General features: G+C 42.3%; 1 long non-coding RNA gene across 1 annotated transcript in view; it reads right to left on the minus strand.

The window, feature by feature from the left end:
• Positions 1-3,456: 3,456 nt before the first annotated feature.
• Positions 3,457-21,156, minus strand: part of LOC129391633 (uncharacterized) — a 40,515-nt gene continuing 22,815 nt past the window's right edge. Inside the window, exon 3 of the long non-coding RNA XR_008616118.1 lies at positions 3,457-4,319. This is a non-coding gene — a long non-coding RNA (uncharacterized lncRNA). The remainder of the gene's footprint in view (positions 4,320-21,156) is intronic.

Consider the following 21,156-nt stretch of genomic DNA (forward strand, 5'->3'; position numbering starts at 1 on the left):
TGCCTCGAAATGCCAGTTTTCAGACAAGATCAGCTATTTTCTCTCATGGGTAAGAATTTCAAAGGAGAATTTGGCCAGCTATTTCTGGGACGACTGGGGAGACCTGAATATATAGGTGGACTGTAGGATGACATTCATTTTGTCAGCTATAATTATGGTGGTATGGTTAGATGGGAAAAGGTCCTTATTTTTTAGATGGATGTACTGAAATATTTAATGGTAATACATCATATTGTCAGTAGTTTACAATAATCCAGCAAAAAATGATTAAGTAAATATAAAGGCAAAAATATTCCAAATCATAGCAATTGAGGCATTGTGTATAGAAGAAGTGGGTCCTCCCCACCTCTGTATGGTGAGATAGGATGATGACAGTTCATAATGATAAACTTGGATCATGAAGCAATGGTTCATGTTTGGCCTATTTACTATTACAGGATAGGAAAGTGTGTAATTTTTAATTTTCCAAATCTTTTGTCCAAAGAGGGGCTTAAACCTCAAAGATTTTACAATTTTTCAGAACCCAAAGCTATAGAAAGCCTAGCCTAGTGCACAGGATACATTTTAGGGATCACAGACTTGGGCGCTGGCAGGGAGCTGGGACCCCAGCACCACCATTCACTAGCTGTGTGACCTTGAGCAGGTCACGGAACCACATGGAGACTCAGGCTTCCCCTCCATGAAATGGGATTAATAATGCCTTCCTCACAAGGCTGTGATGGGGAGCACATCCAATACTAGGGAAAAGGAGCTTTGCTGAGACACGTTAGATAATCAATAAATGGAATAGCCTCTTATGTGAAAGGAGGAAGGAAATTTGATTTTTTTTGTACAAAAAATCCAAAGAACCCCACAGAGAGACCTGACTACCAAGTTTAGTACTAACCTTCCCTGCCTGTGGGCTAGATGTATTAACATGTTGAAACTAATAGTTTTGGAAACTCAAAGCTGTCTGGGAACTACATGTCATAAGAAATAGCCCTGTGACATTTACTTTATAAAAATGATTTTTAAAGGAAAATCAGCATAAGCAGGTTTCGGTTTTTAGTTAGTCCAACCTGAATTTATATATAAAGCAAATTAAACTTAATATAAGTTGGAATTCATGTTTATCCCATTTTCAACCTGTAGCCTAATAAAAATGACTCCATTTTTCAAACAGAAACTATGCGCCAAGCATCACTAGATGTGATTAATTTTCATCTTTATCACAACCTAGTGAAGTAGATATTATTGTCGAATTATCCCCCATGTAACAGAAGTAATGGATATCAGAGGTGAAGTCTCATACCCAGAGGTCGTAGCTGGAAAGGCAACACAGCCTTTGACGAGAAGCAATGCAAACTTGCCGGGACGTAACTCAGTCCCCCTCCCGGCCCCACTGCCTACAACCCATAGAACAGGAACATGGACTCAGGTGCTCCTGGTCCCAGTGTCTTCCAGGTAACATGAGTGTGATGGTGGGAACAAGCCCATTGGGAGGATTAAATGAGATAATACATTAATATGCGCAAAGCATTTAGAAGAGTTCTAGCATATAGCCGATGTTATGTGACATGGGTTAGCTTATTTAATAGGTTCAGGCTGGCCAGCTGACCTTTTACACTGCCTCCCTAGTGGATAAACTCACCTCTCACCGCTCGCCAGATGTCATTATCAAGAGAGGGCTGGAGATGGGCTTCTGGCCCCAGAGACAATTTCTCAGCCCCAGCACGCCCTTGGATTAGTTTCATCAAAGCTTCCTCTGCAGGACAGGTGGTCAAGATCCACTGTGTTCTTTCTGTTGACCTTTAGAAGTGCTGTCTGGCTATAAGGATGCCAAATCCATAAAGCTGGTCAGGGCAGGAGTTCAAAATATCTGCGTGTGAAGGGGGAATTTCTGTGGCTGAGAATATCGTGAAAGATAGAGTTTAGCCAGAAACTCCTGAGGATAAACCAGCTTATAAACCACTTACATTGTAGATGCATAAATAAACATCGATTCCCTCCCACATACATTCCCGCCATGCCACGATGCGTGGACTTCAGTTGGCCTATAGGGTTGGGGTGTTTTTCAAAATGTTTTTGTGTTTGTTCGCCAGCACAAGGATTTCAGGCTGGATTTGAATGTGAGGTGTGAGGGCGATTGTGCATTGCAATGTCACAAAACACAGAGGAAATGATTCAAAGAAACAACAAGAGAGGATGGTTCCTAAAGTAAAAAGAGCAGTTTCTACTAACCACAGATGTAAGAACAAACAGTTCATTCATTCATTCATTCACTTGCTCATCTGTTCATTCAATAAATGTTTATGGGCCAAGCTGTGTGTGGGGCTGGAAGGTAGATGGATGAGCAAGACTGGGTCCCTGCACTTGGGGAAGGGTGTGATGGGATGGACCAGTGGTCACGCATGACCCTGGGTGTCCATCACCTCCGTGTCCTGGAGCTGCTTTCAGCTCTGCGTGGATGGAGTTGGGGCCTAACATCATCCCCCCACAGGCTGGTAGTTTTATCCCCCTTAGAGCTGGTGAGCCTGTCTGAGACCTTCTTGAGTGTAGAGACTGTCACGCCCACTGTCACCCCCGCTCCTGACTCTCTGCAGCTCTCCCGCCCAGCTCCTTCTTACTGGAATACGCTCTGGGGAATGGCAAGACAGGCCACTCCTAGCAATTCACTTTCTTATTCGTATTCTCTCTTCCTCCTTTTCTCCCTCTAAAGAATGAATTATATGTCCCATAAGCACATATAATTAATTAAAGAAAATTAAATCTATTGTGCCCTCTACCCATCATGTTCATGCTTATTTACTCTCTGTGCTCATCCTTTGCTATTAATACTCTAACTGATTATAACTTATACCATGAAGAAGAGGGTAGAAATATTAGTTACAACTGATAAGGGAAATAAGTACCCTTTTACCGAGCTTGAAGTGCAATCACTTGATAAGCATTCATTGTGCGCCTGCTACATGCCCTGACTCAGTGCTAGAAAGGACCCAGATCAAATATAGGCAGGTCCTCTTGTCCCGCTGGCCAGGTGTCTGGCCAGCAGCCCCAGGACAAGCAATAAACTAGCACATCCAAACAAGCCCCCCAGCGCTCACCTCATTCATTCTTTGTGTCCTGAATCAGCCCCTTGAGCCATCTCACCCTCTGCTTTCTAACCAGTCCCTGATCCAAAGCACGACATTATGACACAGCTGTGTCAACGTGGCTGTTTTGTTTGGGGGATGTTTTGTAACACGGTTACATCGGTGATCCTGTCCAAATCTAAGATCAGCATTATGCACAGTAAACATTTCCAATCTTTATTTCTTCTCCATTTCCCCATCCTCACCCCCTTCATTAGGGGATAGTTTATTCTTTTTTTTTTTTCTTCTCCTGTATTGTCTAAACTGGAGTCTGTTCTTTTATCTAGTGGTGTTTTCTAAAAATCTATTCAAATAGAATTAGTCTCCATGGATATGTTTCCTGCTTTGGAGAGTCATTATAAAGTAGGTTAATGCTATTAAATATAATTTATGTAGTTTCTGTGTGCTGAGAGGATGATTGGAAATTTATTGGAGGCCTCCCTCCGCAATTTGGAGAGAAGAGTCAACGTTCATTTTGATGAGACTGAAGGGTGAGTCGTGTGCTGAGACAAGGTGAGGGTCGAGTCCAGCTGTTCCTGTCTGGTTGGAGGGGTAGGTCAGGATGATTTTTATGTTAGGAATTCTGAATTTGTAGGAATGGTGGAAATTTCTGGCACTTATTGAGGTATGGCCTTGACCAAGTCCTTAACTTCTCAGAGCCTCTGTTTTCTTATCTGTAAAATGGGCATGACGGTACCTACTGAAACTGGGAGACTTTAGGAGAGAATGGACCCCAAGATCTTTTCAACCTTAATGGAAGAGCCTGAAAAGAAATTGGACTGAATTTAGCTCAGTCTTGCCTCACCTGGGTTAAGAGGTGTCCCACCTGTGGGATCATGTGAGGCTGCACAACTTAGAAACAGAGTGTGCCTGGTATAGGACTATTTCACGGGTCTCTTGTGCAGGCTGGAGGATTCGTCCGCACCCCGCAGAGCTTGAGGCCCCCACTGTCAGTCATTTTAAGAAGAGGTTGGTCCAGGAAATGACGACTCGGGAGAGGAGGCTTAGGCACAGCTGAAAAAGGGAAGTGAAAACCAACTTTTCATCTCCATCAATCCACGGAATGTCTGGAACTCCCAGGTGGTCGGGAGCCTGCGTATGCCCTGCAGAGGCAGGCTGGGTGACTAGTTATTCTCTGTGCTATATTTCTCTTTCCTTTTCCTCCAGCCTTCAGTGATGTCACTTGCCTGGTTGAACTGAGGATTTTAGCTGTGAGGGAGAACAGGAAACAGTTTTTCACAGTAACAAAGTAGGAGAAGTATAGAAAAGAAGAAATACAGAGTATAATTATCACCATAGTAATGACTGTTATATGATTTTCGTATTTTTCTGACTGTGTAGATAAAAGTTTTAATTTGGTCTCTAGCAATTTGAAAGGTTAGACAGTGCACATTGGTGATGGATAGGAAAGAGTGCAGGTACATAAGGTCATTTAACTACTAAAGATTGTTTAATTTCAAGACATCTATTGTTTAGAGTGGAATAATTGCTTTGCTCTCCCTTCTTTGTCTTTTCATCTCAGTTCTCATGATAAGCGCTTCAGTGAGTGTCATCAAACTCTATCAGCAGATCCTCTGAGATGCTGCAAGATGATGGTGTTGGTTCAGAGATAGCAGCAAACAGTTATAATCTCATTTCATTCAAATGATGTTATTATTGCAAGATGTAGCACCAGCAACCCAAACTATCTCTGACAGTCTCATATTTCTACTGTTTTAGGAAGGTCTGGGTGAGCTGAGCGACTGCCAAATTATGGGGAGATTATATTTTTAATCAATCACTTGTCTAAATTCGTGAAAGCTAATATTTGGTATGATTAGCTTATGTCTGGATAATAATGGTATTATTATCCAGACATAATACCATTTAGAAACGCTTCTTTCTTCACAAGTCATCTAGTAATTTTTATGCTTTTTCTTCCTATGCTGTGGCAAAACAAATGTATAAAAAAAAGATGCACTTTAAATATAAAGATCAGTTAGGCTGCAAGATGAAGGGTGGAAAAAGACATATCATGCAAATCATGAGCACAAGAAAGCTGGTGTGGCTATATTAGGACCAGTCAAAATAAATGTCAAGGCAAGAACTATGAGCAGAGATAAAGAGGAGCACTTTGTGGTGATAAAAGGGTCAACCCATCAGGACACACGATATATATGGAAATATCTAGAAAATCTTCCAATACCTGGAAATTAAACAACATACCTCTTTACGGTGTACAGGTAAAGAAGAAATCATAAGCAATAAGAAAACATTTGCACTGAAAGTTGATAATAAAAACACGACATATCAAAAATTCAACGATTCCAGTAAAGCACTGACTTAAAAGAAATGTAGGGCTTCCCTGGTGGCGCAGTGGTTGGGAGTCCGCCTGCCGACGCAGGGGACGCGGGTTCATGCCCCGGTCCGGGAGGATCCCACGTGCCGCAGAGCTGCTGGGTCTGTGAGCCATGGCCGCTGAGCCTGCGCGTCCGGAGCCTGTGCTCCGCAGCGGAAGAGGCCACAACAGTGAGAGGCCCATGTACCACAAAAAAAAAAAAAAAAAAAAAAAAAAGAAATGTATAGTTTTAAATCTCAGATGATTGATTTTAAATCTTCTTCTTTTTTTGTTTTTTGTTTTGTTTTTTTGCAGTATGCGGGCCTCTCACTGCTGTGGCCTCTCCCGTTGCAGAGCACAGGCTCTGGACGTGCAGGCTCAGCAGCCATGGCTCACGGGCCCAGCCGCTCCGCGGCATGTGGGATCTTCCCGGACGGGGGCACGAACCCGTGTCCCCTGCATCGGCAGGCGGACTCTCAACCAGTGCGCCACCAGGGAAGCCCCAAAAATCTTCTTTTTGAACATAAGTTTCCACATTATGGGACTAGAAAAATGTGAGTGAATTAAACTCAAATACACAAAAAGGAGAAAAGAAATAAAGATAAGAGCAGCAGTTGAAGAAATAGAAAATAGATAAATAATAGAGAATATTAACAAGGAAAATAGTCAATTCTTTGAAGAAATTGGTAACATTGATTATCCCTTAGCAACACTGATTTTCTCAGTTGGGGGTTGATCGGAGAATCTGAGCCAATATGAGCCATATAGAATACGGGATGTAGGAATTTGACCTTATGTAACTGGGGGAGCTGGTTGAAGAGTCCATGTGAAGTAATGCTTCAATGACTGAAGCCTACAGGGGCCTTGGTCAGGAATGAAAAGGGGACATTAAGTGGGAGAAACCAGGACAAGCAAGGAGGACCAGCTGGAATGCAGGAACACAAACTAGAACCTGCATTCATCTTCACCATTGCTAAGCATCCACCTTCAATGTCTCAAGTGACCGACCCACTGGTGCACTTGGACCAGGATTTGAAGAAGCTGAAGGAGGAGATCCAGCAGGATCTGGAGGACCTGCAGCCTTGTCTGCTGTCCCCACCCATCAGGTGAGCCTACAGAGAAGCAACAATGAGCAGGAGCTGAACAGTGCCTGGCTGCCCATGAACTGGGTGCCCCTTCCTTCTGCCTTCCAAATCTCATGTTAATTTCTCCTGGGCCCAACCATGAGCCAGAAAAAAGGCAGAGAAGGAAATCCTGGGAAACGTAGTTTTGCTTGGGCAGTTTGACACAGTCCATACCCTCAATGATTGAGAAAACAAAGAGAGAAAATACAAATGACCAATATCAAGATTGAAAGAGGGGACATCACTACAGAATTTACAGACACTTAAAAAAAACAAGCTCAGCCTATTTGTTGCTCACCCTCGATGTTTCCTAACTGTGTGTGCTCCCTGGAGAAAGGTTTACATTAAAAAAGAAAAAAGACATCAAATTATCTATCCTACTCACTTCCTTGCCGAGTAAAATATTTCAATGTATTAAAGCAAAAACAGATACAACAGATCAATTAGAGCATCAGGACTGACTTTGCCAAAGAATTCTTCAGGTGGCAGAACTTGGACATGTTTCGTGGAAGATCATTACTTCATTGACAAGCTCAAGGTCAAGAACAATGAAAGTTAAAATCATTAGCCACCGCTCATTAAAGATCGGTGAGAAAGAGGGCAACATTTCTGAAATGAAAATTGATATGCCCCTAATACTTTCAAGAAGAATTGCATACAACCTTAAGACCCGTTTATTGCCCCAAATGGGCATCTCTGTATGCACTCCAGCTCCTTTGTTTCCTTATAATATAGGTTCTTTGCCGTTCCTAATCAGGAATGTATGACTTGACATTTTTCACTATGCAGAGCTTTCTGTGAACAGTGATCGTGAGAAAGGGGCCCATGAATTAGGTTTCTGCTTTCTCTGCCCTTCCAGAGAGAAGAGAGGCTGCAGAGAATGGCTTTCCCAGAAATATAGCAGAGATTATAATATTATAATATACCATTACAATATTATTTGTTGTACAACTTAGCACATGCTGGAAGGTCATAATGAGAAGGGTAAACAAAGGCTTGGTCAATGAGCTACCACTCAAAACTCAATGACCTACCCATCTGCCTGTACCTCTACAGCCAGAGAGGAAATGTATCTGATCAACTAATTCACACTGGGAAATAGAGATGCCGTCTCAGAGTCTTTACCTTTCTCAAAAGATAAATGGCAAAATCAACCACAGTACGAATTTGTGATGAGGAGATTTCAGGCACTGGGGAGGCTGGGTTGAGAGAGATTTGGGGGCTGTGGGGAGAATTTTCAGACTCTGTTTGAATCCTTACTGTCTCCTTCCAGATTTCCTTCACTGTTTAGTGAGTCTATCGAGTGTCAAGTATCTCATAGGTGGGTGGGTTAATGCCTGTCCTGACTGGAAGCTTGATATCCTTAGCACCCTGACTGACTGTGTTTTAATCATTTCCAACAAAACCATTGTTTCTGACCTCAGATAGACCTGGGATGCTAGTTAGTAGTGTGACTGTGTTGGCTGCCACATTTCATGTCTCTGGGCAGAACTTAAGATGTGGCATTGTTCAAACGGAAAGTGCCCAAAACCTCTCCAGAGGAAAGAGCTTCGCTGTAGTCACTGAGCTGTAAAGTCATCACCCGGAGAAGAATATTTAACACGGATCAGAAGACGCCTGAGAGGACCTTGAAGGAGGGGAGAGTTAAATGAGAAAGGAGGTTGTGCAAACACTCTACCGAAGACGCAGCCAGCGTGGTTTGATGAGCCTTCTCTTCCTCCTAGAATTAATTACAACTTTAAAGCCTGGCAGCTGGATTTTATATTGCAACTTTCCTCAATTAAATCTACATTTTTTTTGGTCTTACTTCACGTCATCCCACTAATTGGTTTCAGCATCTATTTGTGCCAATTGCCGCCATGATCGCGTTTTAAAAAATAAAAAGGCTATTCTCCTAAAAGAAAATTAAAAATGTATCTTATCTCATATTTTGTCTTCATTTTCTCAGGAGATGGGAGCCAGAAGAGAGGGGGAAATAATTAGTCAGCAAAATCCAGCAGTTCTCACACTGGAATTAAATGTTAGCAGTGTGATGGAGAGCATGATCAAGCTGGGACACTTCTAGTGCCCTGGACGTCTTCTTATTCAGCCAGTGCCTGTTGAGCTCCTACCATGTGCTAGACCCTGTTCTAGACACTTCGGAATCTAAGCAAGTTCAGCAGAGTGTCCATGAGAGCAGCCCCCAACTTCCACTTCCCAAAGATGGAAGAACCATCATTCACACTCAAGACTCTGTACTTCTGGCAGCATTTTCCCAGACACTTAAAATCATGGCAACATCAAGTGAACAGTTGTTTGCTGCTGTGCCTTTTCAGTAAATGCTGGTGTAGCTACTGTACTACCTACTTTAGAAAGACTCCCTTTCTACCTACGTTAGAAAGGCCTGTAAGCCCACTGTGTGCAAAGGAGTGCAGCCAAAGGCTCTTAAGAAAGGGATTTGAAATGGCCGAGACCGCTGGTTTTCGACCGGGATTGCAGGAGCCCTAGAGGCTCAAGGGGATGCCTCCAGGCCCCTGGGGGAGCTGCGCAGCAGGAGGTGGACAGACTGCAAAGCTCCAGTTCCCCACCCGTCCCTCAGCCGGAGGGCATCCCTTTCGTTTGTCTTACAGGTCAGTCTCCTCTGGGAGGTTCGATGTATGGAGACGGGTCCATATCTTTGAAAGTAATTGAAAACCACCAGCCTGCACCCGGCTCCAGCACTCAAGAGCCTTGCTGATGAAGTATTCTCTTTGGAACCAAAAGAGTTTGAAATAGTAAACGTTTTGATGAATGACAAAGTAAGACCCAGATTGTGGTCGACACTGTTATGTTGGTTTCTTTTGTTCCGGGTCTGGTGGCCCTTCTCAGCTCCAGAGGGTTGTGCAGAGGGAAAGCTCTCCAGCAATAGGAGAAGGGCATTCTCTCCTTGCCTGTGGTTCTTCACCCCCCTGCCCCCTCACCCCGCCCTCCCAACCCGAGCATCTCATGCCAGGAAGCCGGGCCAGCATAACCTACCCCGAGACGCTTCCAGACACTCGAGTCCACACTTCCATGCAGGTCTGCGTAGTGTAAGCTAAGCTTACCTTTCTTAAAAATAGACGCTATGGTTGGATAACACACTGTTTTTATTGCTGCCATAAACCGGGATTCAGTGAATAGAGCACTTAACCATTACTCTTCGTGCTCGTTCTTTTTCTCAACCCATGAAACAGTCAAGGATGCTTTCAGGGAAAAGTGAATAACAATATGCATCTAATGGGTACTGCAAAACGTTTGCTTTATGGTGATGGATAAAGCCATTTTGGAGCAGTTCCTGCGTAGCCGCGATTCCTGGGTGTCTGTCTGGGTAGAGTCTAGAGGTGAAGCCACCCAACCCTCCAGCAGAAGCATGGGCCTATACAGAAATTAGAAACAAAGCTGCCCTTTATTGAATATCTAGCCTAAGTCAGGACTTCTGTAAATGGCATGTCTCATTCTCAAAACAACCTTTTATGTTAGGTAGTCTCATTTTATAGATAGGAAACTGAGGCTCAGTGAAGTTATAGCCAAGCCACTGAGCTTTCAAATCAAGATCCGCCTGACCTAATCTCTTCCCATTTCCCATGCTACAACTCAGTTTGCACACCTCCAGTGACAGGGAACTCACTGCCTTACCTGCAACACAGCCCTGTGCTGGACGGCACTGACAAATAAGAAGCACTTTGCGTTGAAATGAATTGCTTTATTCTCCCTTTCCTATTTATGCCTCTTTACCCAGAGCCTTACCTCGTTTTTTCCCAATCATAAATGATTGTTGTGTTTCCAATTATAAAGGAAAATTGGTAGAATGATCACATTTGCAGAGTAATCAGATTGACGTGAGTCAAACACGTTTATTTATTATGCAACCAAAGATGCCATCCCTGGCTTGTTTTCTCCATCCTTAGTCCTAAGATCTCTAACAGGAACATCACTAGAAGAAAACATGGTCTATAGCTAAGATGGATGAAACTGCAATTTGTATTGATTTTGGTAAGACAACCAGTTAATTACATCTTTAATTACCTGGTCCCAGGGGTTATGTTTGTATTAAGTAGATTTTTGTTTTTCTCTCTTCTGGGACACTTTCTCAACGGATTTCTATTGATTATACAAGGATCAATAGATAAATGTGCTTCTAGCTAACTTTCATTGCCTATATCATTGACAGCAGTGGTTCTCAACCAAGGATGACTTTGTCCCAGGGGATATTTGGCAATGCCTAGAGATATTTTTGGTTGTCACAACTCGGGGTGGGGGGAGGGTACACTGTTAGCGTCTAGTGGGTAGAGACCAGGGATGCTGCTAAACAATGTACAGTGCTCAGGAAAGCCTTCCCCTCCCACCACCGAGAAAGATTTCCCTCCATGTCAGTAGTGCTGAGTTTGAGAAACCCCAATCTACAACCGTACCAAAAGAATACAAATAGTAAGGGGGGGAAAGGTTACTGATTTCACAGTAGAGAAGATAATTTAGAATTATGACTTAACGTTGGTGCCCACCATAATATCAAGAATCAGTTGGAATGAATAATAATGCGTCATGACTTAAAGACCACAACTTGAACAGAGTTATCAATATCCAATGGAAACATTCCTAGCCCTCCTCCTTCAATTTTAGAAACTGTTGAACAAAAACCAGTCATACCATGTTTCTGGGAGGCAGAGATAACTTAATCCTCAGCTGTCCTGAAGACACAAGTGGAAAAACAAATTCAAGGACAAGATGGAGTCTTGGAATTCACATGACAACAATGGAAGGAGACTTGACTTTTAAACCTGAAGACAAGTGAAGGAGCCACCCACCACCAATGAGCTTTGGCAGGTCGTTTAAGCCTCAGGCTTCTGGTTTCCCCAAACTTAAAATGAAAATAATGGAAGAACATCTGAGATGAGACATTAAAGTGATTATATCAAATAAAACAGGCCAGCCCCCTGTTAAGTATAAAATGCTATCTGTGGAAAGTTTTACAAGGAGATCTATTATTATAAGTGAAAATAGACACTTCAAACAGCCCAAAGAAATTGCCCAATAATGTTTAAATTCTTAATAACAAGCCCTGAAATAATTATGCCCCAGTCAATTCAATCCAAGATTTAGTCATTTTTTCCAAGTCAAACACAATTATGTGAATTAAATGCTTTTAATAACATCCTGAAATTAGGTTACAGCATCGCACCTGGAGCTTTCTCTATTACCAACAGAATAGCATTGCTTTTAGAAGCAGAAATGGCTGAATGAGTTCTGAAATGAGACTAGAAAGAATGAAAATAGATATGAGGGAAAAAGAAAAATGCATGAAACAGTCTTTCAATTAAGTAAAACCAAACAGAAGAAAAGAATCATATAGGTCAAAATCTAGGGTAGAGAGTACTCTTCATTTATGGTCTGACATTAGACAACATTTTCATGTTTCAAAAGGACAGCAACATGCCTTTACTAGATTGAAGCCTGTATTGAATAATTAGAGTAGACATAGAAGGACAATTAAAAAAAAAAAAAAGATAAGCACAATGTCCTAAAGAATACATTTGATAAATAATTTGATTTATTTTTCTGAGTTACATGGAAACAAGATCACCTAGAACTGCATCCCTCTGTAAAACTATGTTAAAAACATATATATATAAATGTTTATAAATGTTTATTAAGTAAATATTTTAAATATTTATTTTAATAAATAAATTTTAATTTATTTTAAATATTTTAATAAATACATTTGATTTATTATTTAATTTTAATAAATAAATATGTTTAATAAATAAATATTTTTATATAAATTTATTTATATATGTTATATATATATATAACATATATATATATATATATATATATGTTTTAGGAGCAAAGGACCTCTTTGCATAAATATTTTTATATAAATATATTTATATATATTTTATATATATATATAACATATATATATATATATATATATATATGTTTTAGGAGCAAAGGACCTCTTTGCATTTGTAAGGAGATGCACTTGAAGAATTGAATACTGTGCTGGTCCAAGTCTGATTTTCTATATTGAGTAAAATGAAATTCAGGGGGAAATTACACCAAAGTAATCTCAAAAGCACAAATCTGATTTACTCACTTCCTGCATCACAACAAACGCAAAAGCCAGCACAGCTTCCCCCCAAAGCAAAAGTCCTGCTCAAACTGAACACAGGTCCTGGGCCACCCACGTGCTGCCATGCGGTGTCTTCCACCACAACTAAACAGATAACGTTCTGCCATGTATGTTTGGCCTCCAAACTCTCTCAGAAATAAAACTGCAAACACAGCTAAATCCCAACTGCACCTCTTATTCCCCCCGGCACATTATTCCTTAAAGGTATCCACCATTCTAAAGCTGATATGAATTATTGCCATTAATGTATTTTACCATTCATGCAATAGCATATACACTACTAGATTGCATATTTTTAAACATTTAGACAACTAGTAGAACACTGTTCCTTTAGTTTGCTGTTTGCTTTTTTTCATTCAACATCGTATCTTAGAAATGTACCCATTTTGATTCCATGTAGATCTAGCTCAAACTTCCATTTAACTAACAGACCTCAGATTGTTTATCAGTTCCTATACTGTTGGGTGGTTTCCACTTATATCCTACGAAATAACAGAGCTGCAGTGACCAAAGTGTGCATATCAGTTGTGTGCAAATGTGAGTTTCTCTGGGGGAGAACATACTAGAGGTGCCATATTGCTCTCTGGAGTGGTCACTTCACCGACCAGCACACCCACCACCTTTGGGACACAGCACCCATTTCTATACATCTTTGACAACACTTGATTTGAACGGGCTTATTAATTGTCCTAAACTGATGCACGTCATGGTATCTCATTGTTGTTTCATGTTTAAATTTGATTATTTGAGAGGGTGAGAATATTTTCATATATTTATTGACCATGAAGGTTTCCTCCACTGGGAAAACTTGCCTTTTCATTTTATTTTCCCTGTCTTTCTATTGGGTTTGCCTTTTAAATTTTTTATTTATTTATTTTTTAATAACTTATTTATTTATTTATTATTTATGTATTTATTTATTTTTGGCTGCGTTGGGTCTTCGCTGCTGTGCGCAGGCCTTCTGTAGTTGCGGCGAGCGGGGGCTACTCTTCGTTGCGGTGCGCAGCCTTCTCATTGCGGTGGTTTCTCTTGTTGCGGAGCACGGGCTCTAGGTGCTTGGAGTTGCGGCGAGAAGGGGCTACTCTTCGTTGCGGTGCGCAGCCTTCTCATTGCGGTGGTTTCTCTTGTTGCGGAGCACGGGCTCTAGGTGCTTGGGCTCCGGTAGTTGTGGCTCGCGGGCTCAGTAGTTGTGGCTCACGGGCTCTAGAGCGCAGGCTCAGCAATTGTGGCGCACAGGCTTAGTTGCTCCGCGGCATGTGGGATCTTCCTGGACCAGGGATTAAACCCGTGTCCCTTGCATTGGCAGGTGGATTCTTAACCACTGCACCACCAGGGAAATCCCTGGGTTTGTCTTTTTAAATAAGAAGTCCTTATATATTCTAATAACTGACATTTTGTCAATTACTTGGATTGCAAAATCTGTTCTTATCTTTCCATGCTTTTTCCTGCCTCTTGTCATGAAAGTTTATTGTCTTAGTTAAACAGCTTGATGAAACTTTTTATTTGTGACTCATGCATTTTTTCTATCATTAAAAAAATCTGTCCCTTCTCCACTGTCATAATGATATTTGCTTGTGTTTTCCCCCAAAAGTTTTATAGTTTTGTTTTTGACATGTGTGTCTTTTACACAATGGAAATTAATTTTTAATATGGTAGGAAATGACCTAATGTTATCTTTTTCCAAAATAAAGACATCTCATTATCCCAGGGTCACTATGTATGGCTGTTAGCATAACCAGTGCCTTCTCGGGCTGTCGCAGTTTCTCCTGTCTTTCCGCTGACCCTACCCAGGACTTTATGATGCGTTAAACCACTTCTCTGTCGTCAAGGGCTTTGTAGTTAATAGGTATTGTTGAATAATCCTTAGGACCAGGCGGCCTTTATGCTCTGTTGGTCCCCAAACAATGATGAAAACCTTTGCTGATGTATTCCTGGCACCCATGAGACTAATTACCATTTATAAATCTTGACTTAGGAATGCACTTTATGTTTCCAAGCACCTACCCCCATACCCTAGGATAACAGTAAAATTGTCCCAGTAGCCGCTCGGCAGTGCAGAGTGCAGCTGTTAATGCTTCCAGACAGCTGGCCGCCCTATCCCACCCTGTAATTTACCCTCTAATGAACTGATCCATTGATTGTATGGAGCCACCTGTCTCATTTTTCAGTCTCAAGATGGCTTCTCAGTTTGGTGGGCACTTTTGGTTCCCTCCAATCTCCAACACACTAGTTGTTTGAACTACTCTTTCCCTACAGATTTTAAAGCCACCTGTCATGTACCAGCTCGAACACATATATGTGATTCTGTTTCCAGGCTGCCTGACACGGTTCTTTGGACTCCTTGTCCAACGCTGAACCCATTTATTTACAGTGCCTGCTTTACTAGCAGGTAAGTTATATTCCCCCAACTTTCTCCATTTCCACACACATGGCCACATTCTTCAAATTTGTCTTAGCATTTTGTCAAATTCTGAGAAAAACGATGTTAAGACTTGTATTAGATAGGCAATGAAATAATAAAGGTAATATGTCTTCTTTATAATAACAAATCTTCCCACCTATAAACTGGTATTTAGATCTTCTTCTACATCTTCCAATAAAGTTTTTTTGTTTCCCTTTTTTCTTTTATCTGCAAAGGCCTGTTTCAAATATGAAGTTTAGCTTTCTTTTAAAATTACACGTTCTATTCAATAGTTTCTGGGATATAGGGATGATATTGATTTTTTATATTATACTTCTGTCCAGCAACTATATAGAACTGTCTTATTTGTTCTTGTAGCTTCTCTGTAGATCCACTTAAAATTTTTGTGTCAACAGAAATTTTGTCTGCAAATAATGGCAATTTTGTTTCTGCCTTTGTAATTCTCATACATTTTGTTTCTTTTTCTTATTTTATTATACTGACTTAAAACTAATGCAAAGTTGAATAGAAGCAGTGGTTGAAGCAGTGCAGGTTTTACTGAATTCAAAAGGAATATGTATAGTGTTCTACTCTTTAGGTATGATATCTCCATATATTTTAGGCAAACTCTTTATCAAGTAATGATGTTCCCTCCTGCTCCTAAATTTCTATTTTTTCTTTACAAATGGATGTTAAATTTTGATTTTTTTTTTTTTTACATTTGAGAAGCAAGGCAGTCACATATGTAGAGAACAGACTCTGGAGTCAATATCTGGAATATAATAAACATTGCGTGACACGTTCTTTTCACGGGCACATGGTTCTCAATCTTGTTGGTGTTAGCATCTCTTTGCACTCTCTTTTTTTAAAATTTAGAGACATATTTTGGTTATTTTTTATTTTATTTTATATTTTGGCCGTGCTGCACAGCTTGTGGAATATTAGTTCCCCGACCAGGGATCAAACCCTGGGCCCACGGCAGTGAAAGCGCTGAGTCTTAACCACCGGACTGCCAGGGAATTCCCTCTTTGTACTCTTAAAAAGATTGAAGACCAAAAAGAGCTTTTGTTTTTGTGGGTTATATATCAATACTTATCATGTTAGAAATTAAAACTGAGAAGTTTTTAAAATATTGATTGATTCATTCATTTTAAAACAATGATAAGCCCAAACAACAAAAATAAGCCCAATCCATATTAAGTAACATAATTTTTTATTTAAAACAGCATATTCTCCAAAACAGTACCAAGGGGGATAAGTATATATACTATACTTATTAAATTTATTCCAGTCTATGTTCAAGTATTATTACAGCTCTGCACGATAACATAAAGCATCTCCCAGCCTTCGTGCTATTGTAGTCATACATTTTACTTCTACCTATGTTGTAATCTACATAATATCTTGTGATTATTTTTGCTGTAAACAGTTCATTTTACTTAAAGAAAAATTGAAAATAACAACCACAAAAAAGGCTTTTAAACTGACTCACATGTACACAACCCTGGGATCTGATGGCAAGCTTTGATTTCCAAAGCAACATTTTCAGCTGCATGTGCATTAGTTGTGACAGCTGCATCATGCAAGAACCTGCACAAAAACAACGTGCTAAATGGTGAAAGGCTTAGGAGGGCTTCTCTTGCTGGACCATATGCACTCTTCATGTCTTAGTTATTCTGATTTAGAGGAAGCAAAGAAGAAAGCCTTACTCTGCAGTGTTTTCTTAATTTTCTTCCAATTGCTTCCTTGACCTACCCTTCGAAATGTAGGTAAACGGGAGTTGCCCTGCTCCAACAGTGGGTCACAGCCACCACTTCCACAATGGCCACGGGACCCCTAGCTCCTCGGGACTTATTGCTATTATCCAAATTCTCTCCCTGCCCCGTGTCCTGCACCCCAAGCCTGGCCTAACCTACAAGGAGTTTGATGAGAGGAGAGATGAGACGGTCAAAAGAATCACAGGGGCGCCCTGCCACCACCCTCCCCAACACGTCCCTCCCCGGGACCGGGGGCTCTTCCAAACAGCCTGTCTCTCCCAGAGCTCTCTCCTCAATCATCAGAAAAATCAGTGGATCAGAGAGTCTCGGAGGGAAACACTATGCTTTGTCTTCATCTTTTCTTCTTTCTCCTCTCTTCCCTTCCTTCCTTCTTTCCTTTAGCTCTCTCATGAACATACACTGAGCACCATGGAAGACGGAATAGTGGCCCCCCCGACGTGTCCATGTCCTAATACCTGGAACTGTGACTAGGTTACCTTCCATGGCAAAAGTGATTAAGGGGGAGCACAGCAAGAGTCAGAGTCAGAGAAGGAAGTGATGTGACAACAAAGCAGAGAGAGATTTGAAGATGCTGCCCTGCAGGCTTTGAAGATACAGAAAGGGGCCAGGAGCCAAAGGATGTGAGGGACGCAGCTCTAGAAACTGGAGGAAGCCAGGAACCGATTCTCCCCTAGAGCCTCTGGAGGGAGTGCAGCCTTGTCAATACCTTTCAGTCCAATGACACGAGTCTGAACTTCTGACTTCCCAGAACTTTAAGAGAATAAATTCGTGTTGTTTTAGACCACTAAGTTTGTGGTCGTTTGTTACAGCAGCAATAGGAAATTAATTCAAGCATCCAGCGGCGTATCTGGTAAAAATCAAAGCTCAGAAGGAGGGCGGGGGCTCGGATGGACCGGTGGTGCAGCCACTGCTACAAGGGATGGTCAAAGCCACAGGAGTGGACGACAGAGAGGGAGGGAGCTCCACACACCACACCCTGATGCCCCGAACAGGGCTGAACCCTGGACAGCACCATGGGGTGTAGGCAGTGGATGCAAAAGAAAGACATGACTTGCAGCTAGAGAAGAGAGAGTGGGGTGTTGCTGCTTTTCAGAAGTCAAGAAGAAGTGTCATGAAAATGGTTTTCCATCTTTTATCCTGGGCCTTAATTTTTCCTTTTCTTGGCTGTTAATGGGTAGGTCTTTAAGTGCAAAATGTCCAAATCCATGGAGACAGGAAGTAAGTTAATGGCTGCCAGGGACGGGGGAGGGTAGCGCAGAGTGACTGCTAATGGGCACGGAGTTTCTTTTTTGGGTGATTAAAATGTACTGGAATTAGTGGGAGTCGTTGCACAGAACCCAAGAGGACGCTGATGCCTCCAACGTCGTATGTGCTTCTTCTCACACGGAGGCTCTTGGCCATCCCTGCTCTTGGCTTTTCTCAGGGTTCCCTCTGTGACCCTCTCCCGCATGGAGGAGAGACAAGTGAAGGGTAGGCAGGGTGAGGTGTGTCACCTGGAGAACTCTTAACATGGGGGAGGTGTTTCTTCCAGGCAAGGTGACAGATTGCCATGGGACACCAGCCAAATCCTTTGGGTTGACTTCCAGCAGCAGGTGGTGGTTGCTAATCAGAAAGGAAGGCGTGCTGCAGTGATTCCAAAACTAAAGAACAGATGGCACATGGTGAACCGCTCTAAAACCCAGGACCCACGGAAATTGTCCAATCGGACACCCCTTCCAACATGGGGAGGGGCATGTGGAGTCCCCAGAACCCTGAGGATCAGTTCAGAGATGACTCTGCTTCTGGCTGGTTCTCTAATCATCCTTCTATAAGGCACAAAGTACCTCAGTGTTTCCATCTGTAAAATAGGTTCTGGGTTGCCATGGAGCAATTCTGAAGATGTTTTAATTAAATTTAATTAAAACCAGGGAGATGCCGACTTCTAGGACTGGGTCATTAACAATATGGACAGTGGCATAAATTTCATAGATTTCTGGTAATGGAGGGAAACCCTATTCTGGGCAAAATATTTGGAATCCTTAAAAATTTTGCTCTATACCTAATAGTTACTCAATCATAGTATTATTGATAGACTATAAACAAGAAAATATATTTCTCTAGTTAACTGTGCCTCACTTGAGCTGTGACTTATTTCCGGTCTTATGAAAAAAGAATGATTATTTAACAAGAGCAGTTGCTGATTTGTCAAAATCATACCTTTTTCTGAAATTATTTGCCTGCCTAGGACACCTTTCTAAATCCACAGTAGTGGCTTTCACAAAAGGGAGTTTATTTTGATTTCTCTATCAGCTGGATCAGTAATAAGAAAAATTATTTTGAGGGGATGATTTCAAGATCATGTCAAATAACACAGGGTTCCTTTGGGAGGCATAAGCATAAGCTTCCTAAAACCTAACTTGTCAACAGCTGCAACAGCTGACCACAGCGGGGAGAGCGGAACCCTGCTCTTACCACCCAGCTTCCGCCCTCCTAAAGTGGGTTTCCTCCTCAACATTTAATTCTCCCTGTCCTCACTGTAATCAGTCCTGGATGGAGACTTGCAAAACACGTGTGTTCTAAGCATGATTAGAACCTTCTAAGAGGTGACCTTCATCATCTTCAATTTATGGGAGAATTAAAGAGTTGTTTGTTCCCTCTCTTCTGCAGTGGTAGCAATAAGAAAACATGACAGAGATTAGAATCACTGGATGCTGGGCTTCCTCTGCATGATGGCTCGCTCTCAACAGGTGAGGCAGGGGGCTCAGGTGTAACGCCCCACAGGCCCTCCTCTCTGCACCCCAGCATCTCAGACAGACACCTCACCTACACAGACTCTTCCTTTCCAAGAGTAATCTCTCCACCGTACTCCAGTGTCCGACCCCTCCTTCCTCCTCCCACATTTGGCCCTTAGCCCAACCCCCTCCGCAACTCTCCTTCACATTTTATCGACACTTAGTGACTCTCTGCTATGTGTCAACAGTTAAAGAAGTGACAGTCACCCAAGGAATCTAGGAATACCCCAATTTATCTGCCAGTAGCCAGTCTTTTTTTTGAGGTTCCCAAGAAATAGATACGGCGGGAAATGACCAAGTATTGGACACTTTGTGTTACTTCTTCGGGATTGTCTTCAAATAAGGTGACCAGCTGTTCTGGTTTGCCTGGGACTGAGGAAGTTTCCAGAACATGGAGCTTTAAAACCAGGACAACCTCAGGAAAAACTGAGGCAAATTGCTCACTGTTATGGATTCAGTGTGTCTCCCCCAAAATTCATACATCAAAGCTTTAACTCCTGGTACCTCAGAATGTGACCTTTTTCAGAAATAGGATCATTGCAGTTGTAATTAATTAGTAATTAGATGAGGCGATCTTTGAGTAGGTTGGGCCCCCTAGTCCAATATGGCTAGTGTCCTTATAAAAAGGGGATACTGAGAGACAGGAATGCACGCAGGGAGAGCACCATGCGAAGCTGAAAGCCAAGACTGGGTGATTCAGCAGATGCCCAGAAAGCCAAAGCTAGCTAGCTACCCACCAGAAGCTGGGAGAGAGGCCTGGAGCAGATTCTCCATCCCAGCCCTCAGAAGAAACCACCCCTGCCAACAGCTCGGTCTTTGACCAAAGTCTGGGCTTATTTTGCCAACATGGTGGACGGTTGCAGACAAGGGGAAGGGAGAAGGCAGACTTTGAGGCGTCAGGACGGTGAAGACACAGACAAGGAGCAAGGCCACTTAGAGCTTCCTTAGGCTCTGAGAGGGGCTGGGGCTTTGGAGGATTGACTGGGTAGTAGGAACCCGAGGCCTGTTCCCAGGTGGCACATTGGGACTGGGGCTGTGGGTGGGGCTTAGGCAGGACTTCCCATGGGAATGAGTCAGCAGTGAGCCTCCCGGTCCCAGCAGAGATCTCCTGACAAGGAAGCTCTGGAGCCACCTGCCCTCCAGGGCACCTCGATGCATTCCTTAAATAAGGAATGTGAACCAAAGGCCAGAGGAGCCTTCCACGAATGTTCTGGACTCTGCCATACCTTCCAAGCCTGGGTACAATCCAGAGGAGGGGAAGGAGGACCCCTGTTCCAAGAGCAAGGCTGAATTTCCTGCCAGTCAGGTTGGTGGGAGCGCAGAGCCAATTAAAGTTGATTTAGGAGAATAAGAGCGCTGTGACATTTCTTATGTGCACACGTGTACGGTAACATTCAAATCCACTGCGTTCATTGATGGAAACAAGATGTATCAATACTTTCAACTCTCGCACACTTCAGGTCCAACAGGCCGATGTCCCCAGGCCCATTCCTCTCCCAGCTACCTTGCCTCAGCTGACCCCACA

Source organism: Physeter macrocephalus, chromosome 20 (assembly GCF_002837175.3).
Source record: "Physeter macrocephalus isolate SW-GA chromosome 20, ASM283717v5, whole genome shotgun sequence".
Lineage (NCBI taxonomy): Eukaryota > Metazoa > Chordata > Mammalia > Artiodactyla > Physeteridae > Physeter > Physeter macrocephalus.